The sequence below is a fragment of the Porites lutea genome, chromosome 6 (assembly GCF_958299795.1).
Source record: "Porites lutea chromosome 6, jaPorLute2.1, whole genome shotgun sequence".
Classification (NCBI taxonomy): Eukaryota; Metazoa; Cnidaria; class Anthozoa; order Scleractinia; family Poritidae; genus Porites; species Porites lutea.
This window is the reverse complement of record NC_133206.1, coordinates 32,739,357-32,750,600: the sequence shown is the minus strand read 5'-3', so window position 1 is coordinate 32,750,600 and position 11,244 is coordinate 32,739,357. Positions and strand designations below refer to the sequence as shown.

The 11,244-nt window shown below is 39.8% G+C and overlaps 1 long non-coding RNA gene across 1 annotated transcript in view; it reads left to right on the top strand.

Annotated features, from left to right (window-relative positions):
* Positions 1–2,106: 2,106 nt before the first annotated feature.
* The window catches only part of LOC140941558 (uncharacterized), a 42,308-nt gene continuing 33,170 nt past the window's right edge, over positions 2,107–11,244 (top strand). Inside the window, exons 1-2 of the long non-coding RNA XR_012166477.1 lie at positions 2,107–2,217; positions 7,274–7,340. This is a non-coding gene — a long non-coding RNA (uncharacterized lncRNA). The remainder of the gene's footprint in view (positions 2,218–7,273; positions 7,341–11,244) is intronic.

The following is an 11,244-nucleotide window of genomic DNA, read 5'->3' as shown; positions in this document are numbered from 1 at the left end:
CAGTGATCAATCATCAAAAGCCTACTATGACGGGGCCAATTCTCGACCAATATTTGGGCATAGGTGAGTCGTTGAGGGTCTGAAACATTTTGTTACCCTGTATAGGACAAAGGACAAAATGCACGCCAGAGCACATTCACGTTTATATATGCTTTGGTAGGCACTTTGGTATACTTGGAGTACAAACAAAATTCATCTAGCAACTCAAATCAATCGTGCAGGCAATATCCTGTTGACAGACTCACACGAAATTATATACCCTTTTGAGTTAAGGACAGACAGAGGTCAAAAACCACTGTATAGGCTATATAAGGGAGTACCCCCGGGGGTCAATTTATACTGCTCGCAGCTCCTCAATGCAAGATAGTCATGCGGGCGACTGGAGCTTGTTAAGTGCAAGGAAACGAGGCAAGCGCCCGCAAGAGAGAAGACAGGAAATGGGAAGCGTAGCCTGCGTAGCAGGCGTCGAAAGGGGTAGGGGATAGGGAAAAAGGGAGAGGGGGGTAGGGGAGAGAAGGGAAGGGACGCCTGCTATAACAACCCCCTTTTATTCATTTCTGCGGACGCTGGCGTCCGCAAATTGCTGATTGGCTGAGCCGTGATGAGTAACTTATTGGCGTGTATCCAGGCGTGTATTAGTGTGAGAGACAAACATGACGTAGGCATCAAGAAAATGTGTTCTACTGGAATAATCTTTGGAAGATCAAAATTACTCCAATCATGTAGCAACTTCTTTAGTTGAGAAAATGGTGGGCGGATGATTACCAAAACATCGGCTCTTATAGCAGGGGCTCCCTTCCCTTTCCCCTCCTTCGTGCTTTTCACCCTCTCCCTCCCCCTTCCCTTTTTGCGCCTGCCATGCAGGCTAGGGGAAGCACCTCTCTGCAGCTTCTTTCTCGGCCAGTACGCGCTCTCTCTCGAGTCTTGCCAATGACGGGCTCCGATTGTTCGATTTAATCGATACAGTGGAACTTCTCCTTTAGGACACCTCTATTTAAGGGACACAAAAAATGTTCACATAATCTTTGTATTTGTTACCTCTTTTGAAGCGACACCTCTATTCAGGGGAAAGGGACACTTTTTCAAGGTCCTGACACCCAGGTTTAACCTCCATTCAGGGGACACCTTAGCACTTAAAAAGTGACTGACCACTGGTCACAACGGCGCGACAGTTTCCAAAATACGATCTCTAAAAAAACGATGTACTCTGCGGGGATTCAACACACTAAATAGCAGAGATAAGTTAATCACGATTTTAATACATTATCTAGCTGCATGAAATAAAGACTGCAGTATATTATGAGGCACTACAAAACAAAAATACAATTGAACCCCGCTAGTCCCAAGGGAAATGGAAAAAAGTTCGAAATAGCGGGGTTTCGAAATAACCGGGAAAGCGTAAAATTCGTAACAATGAATCATTTTTTACTAAAATACGTTTGTAATCACCAAAAAAATTTCGGAACATTACGTTACAATGTCGAATGATCAGAATAGAGACAGCAGGATTCATACACGAGTATTTCAGCCGGAAGAACAGTTCGCTAACAGTGCGTTTTGTTTTGTAATTGAACAACCCAGCTGGAATTTCTTAGAGGCACACTGCAAGTGAGTCAAGCATTGTTAGCGGGGACTTCGAATTAACCGAGTTCGAAATAGCGGGGTTCGACTGTATGATATTGGTTGGCTAATTATTAACAAACCCTGGTCCAACCTCTATTCAGGAGACAAAAATTGCTGCGAGGGAGGCTACTTGCAGATAGACATTGAGAACAAAGACTCCAGGTGATGGACATGTTTTATTTTTAAAAGGTAAAGTTTGTCTTGAAATAACCGTCAATGAAAACTATGTCATCTTGAGTGGCCGTCAGGCACTAGCGGGGTTTTGGGGCGCGAGAGCGCGAAACACGCGTGGGGAAGGAAAGAGAAGAAAGACAAAAATTAATCGGTTTCAACCTCTTGCGTGTCTCACCCAAGCGCACTCAGTAACGCCTGTTGTGTAGGCTGGGTTTATTAAGGCTAGGTTGGCTGTCTTTTCTTGGGTTTTCCAAGATTTTCCGGCTATCACTCAAAAAGCCCAAAAAATCCCGACTCGACGAAGTAGCCGCAACAATTGGCGACCGCGTGATTATTTCGGCTACTGGGAACAAACATAAAATTCAAAGATGGCGCGACGCGGTTCCCTTCACCGATGTTTTTGTATTTTTCGACTTTAAGGTTTGTAGCCTCGTTTTGCATGCTTTAAGAGAAAATAATTTAATTCAAGAGGTCTGTGTTACCTTTTTTTGTTTCTTTTCTAACTGCCGTTTTGATAGGAACTTGCTTTAATCCTCATGCATTTTACCTCAACAACTTTCACATTGCACGTGTAATAATAATGTGCTTGTTACACGTGCGGTGCATTTTAGAAAATTATTTATCCTGACGGTAGTTTAAAGATCATATTAATATGATAGCTGCAACTTCAGAATACCCGGCCACATCATTAACCTTTGTCGGAACGCTTTAAAGAACGAGGTATAACACAATAAACAGTTTTGTTATTCAATGATCTGCAAAGAAGTGCCCGGGTATTCTGAAGTTTGGCCGATAGCTTTTTTCCAGTAGTATTAAACTGTTCTAGGTTGACAATATTATTCTAAACAGAAATATTTTTCTAAGGGCTTCTTAAGATCTGCCTTGAATCTGGTCAGGAGTTCTGATTGGCCGATGTAGTAAATTAAATACAGTCTACCCCCGACAACTCAGGGTGTTACTAAAACGAAGACCCAAAAACGAAGACCTAAGACCTAAGACCCCTTGGACTAAAACGAAGACCCTATGGACTAAAACGAAGACCCCATGGACTAAAACGAAGACCCCTTGGACTAAAATGAAGACCCTATGGACTAAAACGAAGACCCTATGGACTAAAACGAAGACCCTATGGACTAAAACGAAGACCCCTTGGACTAAAACGAAGACCCTATGGACTAAAACGAAGACCCTATGGACTAAAACGAAGACCCCATGGACTAAAACGAAGACCCTATGGACTAAAACGAAGACCCTATGGACTAAAACGAAGACCCCATGGACTAAAACGAAGACCCCTTGGACTAAAACAAAGACCCCATGGACTAAAACGACTGATGCTAACCGCTGAGGGCAATGCCCGCTCCCGTAATTTGTTACGGCAATTTGGGAATGTTGTGGAATTTCCTCTGTGATAGTCAAGTCTATCACTTACCTTTCCATCAGGTTTCTTTGCGGAAAATATTTTGCATGTTTTAAACCTCTTTGGAAGTGTTTACGGTGAAGATGACGTCAGTTTATTTAAATCAAAAGTTCTTGCAGGGTGAAGGCGAGAGGGCCCTCTTGTGTTGTGTGGTTATAATGCGCGTGTGGCTATAATGCGATTGGCGTGACAAGCCCAAAGGTCATCAGCGTGTTAATGGGAGGCCTAGACAATCAAGAAGGCTTTTGACAGGATTTGTCTTGAAGACTTCCGCCAAACGTGTTATGGGCGCGTAGTTGGGGTTTGAGGGAGGAGGAGGTCCATTCGCTTTCTGATATTTTATGGTTCAAAATTCATTGTCGGATGATTTGGGTGTCATTCCGGGTGTAATGAGTTAAGAAAATATAACCGCGCGCTCCAGCTTTCTAAAATATCGAAGAATTGTATCAATGCATTTAAAAAACAAAGCAGTGACAACACGTAGTACAGGGAGGGAATTCCTCATTGACGAATTCAAGGACAGAGGTACCTCGCGCTCTTTTTATTACTTTTTACCTCATCAATAGGGGAAAGAAAGCCTTCGATCTAGAACATTACTCGAGTACAGGTTTACATTTCGAGTTTCATTTAAGCGAGGTTCATTTGTCTTTATGCCGGGTTTTATTTGTTTTATTTATATCCCTGTCATACGCTGTTACGATATTCTATCCTCTATTGTTAAAAAATGACTAATCTTTACGGCTTAAACAGTTGTTTTTCTGATAACTGTGATAAAAAAATAATAATAATAAAAAAAGAAAAAGAAGGAAAAAGACAAGGAAAAAAATCGCATGTTTGACGAGACTCGAACCTAGGATCTTTGTTCCAACATTATGGTTTTACCACTAGGCCACGAGGGCACTCTCGCCTTCACTCTGCAAAAAGCTTTGATTTAAATAAAACTGACGTCATCTTCACCGTAAACACTTCCAAAGAGGTTTAAAACATGCAAAATGTTTTCCGCGAAGAAACCTGAAGGAAAGGTAAGTGATAGACTTAACTATCACAACTAAATACTGCAGAGGAAATTCCACAACATTCCCAAATCGCCGTAACAAATAACGGGAGCGGGCATTGCAGGCATTGCCCTCAGCGGTTAGCATCAGTCGTTTTAGTCCATGAGGTCTTCGTTTTAGTCCATGGGGTCTTCGTTTTAGTCCAAGGGGTCTTCGTTTTAGTCCAAGGGGTCTTCGTTTTAGTCCATAGGGTCTTCGTTTTAGTCCATAGGGTCTTCGTTTTAGTCCATAGGGTCTTCGTTTTAGTCCATAGGGTCTTCGTTTTAGTCCAAGGGGTCTTAGGTCTTAGGTCTTCGTTTTTGGGTCTTCGTTTTAGTAACACCCGACAACTCAAACCTTCTACAGTGTAGGGAAATCGACAAAAGGTTGAGTTATCGGGAGTTAAAAGCAAATTAGCAAAAAGGTGGAGAGGGAATGCAAGTATCATGCACACTTTCACATGAATAGACACTGAATATGAACTGGAGTGACAAAAAAGTAAATACAAAGAATTGACATGGTTGTTTTGAAATAAATTCAGTGCTTCAGACTTCAGTTCAGTTGCGCACCGTTTTTTTTCAAGCTGTCAGCTGTTTAAAACATGGTTCGAGTTATCAAGGGTAAAATTATACAGTAATAATCTGTAGGGAAACAAAAATTACTTCAACTTAGCTGGAGGCTCAAGTTATTAAGGGCTCGAGTTAACAACAGTAAAATTACAGTAAATTTATATAGGAAATCCATGAGAAAATTGAATTTGGTTCGAATTAGCATGAGGTTGGAGTTAGTGAGGATTTGAGTTATAGGGAATCAACTGTACACTCTTTTAGCTATTGTTTAAGAGTGACTGACAAAAGACAAAGCAAATAATCTACTACAAAACAGTCTATGCTTGGTTGTATTCTTCTTCAGAGAGAGCATTTGCTGCATGTTTGCAGAGGAACTGAAAACTTTACGATTATAATAGACCAGGAGACAGAAAATCGAACATGACTACCATACTTTAATTGAAATTATGTAAATATTTATTTACATTATCAATATGACATTTTCTGTTATTGTGGCACGAATGTCTCTTCCATGAAATTTCCATAGCAACAAGGAGCAAGTAGGATGGCTGTATTCACAGGCTATGGTTTGCTTTTATACTGGTGAAGTTAGAAGGAAGGGAACATGCTGGGGAATCATTTTCAAAATCTTGGTTGGTTTTTGGTTTTGGGGAGGGGGGCATTTTCAGATAAGGGACAGTGCATTACCTTTGGAGTCATTTTAGTAAACTTTACATTTTGGCTTTAGTATGTTGGAGCGGGTATTATTTTTTCATGTTTTTGAGACCAGAAAAGGCAAATTCTTGCCTCCTCTGGCCTAGCCTGCGAAGCGCAGACGCATTTCCGGTCGTCGCTTCTCTCCCTCCGAAAAATAGCGTCTGCGAACCCGAGCGACAAAACGATTTCCGTGACGTAAAACATTTTTAGCCAATCGCGGTTTAGCTCTTAAAATCAAGGAACTAACTCGCGAGACTTCTCGCAGGATCGTGCGCGATGGATATGTTTTCAAGTCGAAATTGAAAGGACGACGTGGCTTGTGTATAGCCGTCCTTTTTTCTCAGAACGACGCGTTTACGAAAGTTAATTTGCCAGGATTGTGGGACTGATTGACGAAATAAGTATCAAGAAGATTCATATCGAAAAAAAGATTAGAGGACATTTTTCATCTATTTGCCTACGGAGTCAATGATTTATCAGACGTAGTTGTTTTGATCATATTCGAAACGATAACTGTCCTAATGACAGTAGAGGCATCATGCCGTTTGTTGCTTCTGTTCCTTTCTGGTTCCTGGCGGGAAAGTATGCCTTGGAGAACTCTTCGATAGTTTGTCGTGTGCCGTTTTAGATATTTTTTAGTAGATATCCTTTATCTTTGAAAGGTAGGACATGTGGTAATTGATTTCCCATGCGTGGTTGCTTCTTGGTTCAGATAGAACTTTGATCAGATCGAAAGCATTTTATATTTGCTCTGGTATATTTCTTTAAATACATGTTCTTTTCAAGGTTCTCATTTCCATAGTTTTTTGTGAGATGAGTAGAAGCGTCGTAGCTGAAATGTCATTTTGACTATGATCTATTTACTGCTGTAACTATTTATTTCACGCTGGGTCTGGCCCAGGTTTATAATATTTCAGATCATTGTGTTGTGGCGATACTAGAATTATTAACGAGCGATTGTTAGAGATTTCTGAATCAGTCAAGGATGTGTCTGTGTAATTGATTCACCACCTTTTGTCAGCGCTGGTTAAATTGAAATAAATAAGTCTGAGCGCGATGTCATTAAGCTATGTTGCTTTCCTTTCGCTGTAGCGATTATTTTGTCCAGGTTTTGTTTATGTCACGTACTACCGTATTTTATAAAGCGAAACCAAAGGCCCACATCACATACATAGCTTAAGAAGCAGTTGCTTCATAAAGAAGTCAGCATTCAACGTCGCAGGAAACCTTGTTATGGTCGTGAAATTCACGTTCCAAAGCGTATTTGGTAATTCTCTCCAAAATCCAAGACGCTTCAGCGCGCGAGGTCGCGAGGAGTCACTCGAGCTGTATTCTATCCTTTGATCTGATTGGCCTACATCAAAACAAAAGGTTTTACGTCACGGAAATCGTTTTGTCGCTCGGGTTCGCAGACGCTATTTTTCGGAGGGAGAGAAGCGACGACCGGAAATGCGTCTGCACTTCGCAGGCTACCTCTGGCCTGAAAAACATGAAAAAGTAATGCCTGACTGTTGTGCGGGCTAAAGGATTTGTAGTTAGAATTTTCTTAGTTTCCCATTTCCACAGCAATCGGATTCGTGGGGGGAGGAGGGGGGGGTTGCAAGGTGCTTTTTCAAATGTGGCTGCTAATTATTTAATCATGCAAATATGGTATACTTGAATTTGGTTTGTTAAACTGCCAAGTATTATTATTTTAGTAAATTAATGATCAGTAGATTTATGAGCTGAACTACATTTTTATAAACTTTTCTCTCCAGATCAGATGCTCCCGAATCGATCAAGACTTCAGCAGCCTGGATTTGGTCAGAGATTATCTTCAACACTGTAAGTGCCGTACATTTTACCTTGTTCAAAGTTTCACAATTCTGTTACAGTTATATTGATCATCTGTGAGGGACACCTCCCTGATATGCAAGTATGAATTCATGTGCTTTCCTGCTCTCCTCTTTTACCGCTGAAAAATCATTGGCCCTTCCACTATTATTTTATACCATCCTTCCCTGATCACCACAACATGCCAGTCTCTTAGGGCACAGTCTAGATCTACAGATTAATGACTAGTGCAACATCCATCGTAGCTATGGGAATTTAAGCCTTGAAAAACTAAGGGGCACTAATTTTCCAGTTATATTTTGGCTGTATGGGAGGGGGGGGGGGGGGTGCTCCCTCACTGTAAATGATGTAATGGATGCCCACTCTCTCTCTTAGCTTATAAATCCCCCCTCCATAATGTTACATGTAACCTTGTATTAGATGCCCCTCTCTAATAAATGACCCTTGTGTGATAGAAACCCCCTATGAAAATTACTCCACAATACTAGAAATTAGCAAAAAGGCGCAAAATATCATTCAATTTATTCAATTTCTTGCTGATTAACAAGGGTTAGTCCATTGTTTCTTGTTCATTGTTAAAAGTAATGATAGACAAACAAGGACAACAAACCCTGAGCCAGGGTGTCAGTTTGGGAGAACGCATATCACGGGCGAACACATGTCACTGTGATGTCACAATTACATGTGTTGCCCCGTAGTTTATGCGTTTTCTCTACCCAAGAACAATTCCTAGTCACCAATATGTGTTGCTCTACCGGAAATACAAATTCGACTAGTGATATGTGTCCTCTACCTGGGAACCCATATCACTAGTGGTTATGTGTTCCCCTACCCGGGAAACACTATCCCTAGTTATAAAAGTTACCCTACCTGGGAAACACATATCCATAGTGATATATGTTCCCCTACCCTGGAAAGAAACACATATCGCTAGTTATATGTGTTTCCGTGTAGGGGAAACACATTTCAGTAGGGATATGTGTTTGGGGGAACACACCTCACAGTAAAATGTAATATATGTTCCCCCTAACTCATATCCCCAGTGATATGTGTTACCCTACCTTTCGTGGTAGGGAAAATACATTCCACTAGGGATATACACAATACACAATTTTTACATATACGTAAATTTTAACAATTTTTACATATATGTAAAAAAGACGCAGAAGATGAAATACACTTTTTAACTTGGTGCCTTGCGTATCAAGAAAAAAGAAGTACTTTATTTGAATACTTAAACAAAGAGTACAGAATATCGGTAAACAGAATGGCACCAGATGATGTTTTTCTGTTGTTAATAAACCCTCCGAGCGAGAACAAACCAGTGCAAAAGTTAATTGCAAAATACATATTCGACTGCTATGTCCTTTAGCTTAACATTGATTATAGTTCCACTAGTGTGCAATGTGTGTTATGATTTTAAATTATTTGGATAAAGTCGATGTACATAGGACTGTATAAGACTCCAAATAAAGCATTGTCTTGTCTTGTCTTGTCTACCTGTATCACTAGGGATATGTTTTTCCCGGGTAAGGGAACCCATATCACTAGTGGAATGTTTTTCTTTGCTTGTCACATATTATGATATCACTAGTGGTGTGTGTTACGCAGGCAGAGGAAAACATATCACTAGGAATTGTTCCCAAGTAGGGAAAACACATTTCACTAGAGATATGTGTGCAGGGGAACACATATCATGGGGGAGACACATATCACTGTGATGTCACATTAATATAACCCCATAATATAATTATGTGTTCCCCCTAACACATATCCTTAGTGGAATGTGTTTTTCTTACCTGTGAACAATTCCTAGTGATATGTGTTCCTGTACCCAGGATACAGATATCACTGGTGATATTCCCCTACCTGGGAAACACATTCCACTAGTGATATAATTATGTTCTCCTACCTTGGAAACACATATTCACTAGGGATATGTGTTTCCCTGGTCAGGGAAGACTTGTCACTATTGATATGTGTTCCTGGATAGGGGGAACACTTATCACTAGTGGTAGGTCATCATCATCATCACCAAGCTTTATCTAGCCTGAATTTCATCTGATTACTTCGAGTCATTAGTATTCCCCCAGTAATGTCTGAATCGACTGACTGTTAATGCCGTCCAGTGACGTCACTACCCCTTCGCTTTAATTCATGCAAATTGCTAAACACAATTTTCAAGTGGCAAACCAAGAAATATCGTTTGGAAATGTCTGCATGATACAGAATGGCTTTACTATTTTTGATCTTAATTCATTTAATGTTCAAACTGCCAACTTCATGCAGTACTCTGAACCGGTTGTAGTTCCATAATCAAACTCGGTAGCAATCATGAAATGAAATAAATACACACACGGAACAATTAGTTCAAAAACACAACGATTTGCTTTAATTGCAAAGACGCTATTTGGTCCTTAACAAAGAAAAAAGAAAACAAGGAAACAAGAAAGAAAAGCTAACAGAATCATCATTACACTTGACGGTGAAAATAGTTAGAAGGTCAAATTACAACAATGGTCTCAGAAACTTCGCATAAACAAAATCACTGCTGAAGCCACAAAGCAGCTCTAAATGAAAAACCCACTGACTTTCCGCAATGATTCTTCATTCGCAGTTCAATTTAGCATTTAAGTTTGGAAGACGAGGGCAATTTTGCTGTTTCCGATAGAGATTATTGAAATGTTTGAACTCCATGCAAGCATGGCAGGGATGTGATCCACTGAATATCAAGCGACAATCCCGCTAAAATTTCTCATAATTATGCATACCAACTGATCAATATCACTACCTGGTTTTCGGGTAGTGATGACGTCACTAGGTGGCATTAAAGGCTGGTCAATTCAGATGTTGCTAAGAGAAGAAAATGACTTGAAGCAATCCGATGAAATTCAGGCTAAGTTTTATCATGGTTCCTACAATCTTGAAAACGTCTTGAATTTTACTAGTCATCTTGAAAACTCCTTGAATTTAGTTTAGTTCCTTGAAAAGTACTTGATTTTTTTTACTAGGTCTTGAAAACACTTAAGAATAAGCAAAAAAAGTGTAATAATAATAATGACTTTATTAACGTGTCAAACAAAAATCTAGCAGAGGGGATTCCCCACTGCTAATAGGGGACACCTAACTTTCTAAAACACAATCTAAAAATACAAAACCTATCAATATAGAGTTGAAACTAGAATCTACTAAGAGTTAGAATTAAAACTACTGGTGATAACTCACAAACATACATACTACAAAAACTCCATTTATACTTATCAAAATTCTAGAATCTCGTAATTAAAATCGTAATTAAGAAAAGCTAAAATTACGAATTACAAAGGTAGCAGCCACTACATCCATCTAAAATGTTACTTAAATCAAGGCTGCGTATGCGGGTCTTAAACTGCTTAAGACTGGCAGCTGATCTGTCCTTGCTTGGTATCTTGCTCCAAAGTATTGGACCTACATGTAGGTATCGAATTGAGTGTTTTCCGTGCGTAACTGTGTTAAAACTACAATCACAAACAAAAGTAGTTGGGAAGGTTATACAACTTAACAGTAGTCCATTTTAATCCTGAAAAAAGAGAGTTTTCTCTTTTGCTAAATATCCCCCGTCCCCCCTATTCAATGTTGGGATATAACAGAACAATTACGCGCACAAACATTAACGTTTTGATCAACATTGGGCCAGGGTCAGGGGTAGGAAGGAAAAGAAGAGGTAAAAAAGGCAACCTTCCCAACACTTTTGACGATGATTGTAGGTTTCGATGTTGCCATGACATCATTTTCAAGTGACAATGAGAAAAACCTGACTTAATATATAAGGTTTACAGTGACAAAAATTAATAAAGGACAAAAGTAATATGTTTGCACATGTAAATGAAAAAAAAGGGGACATATGTTAAACAAA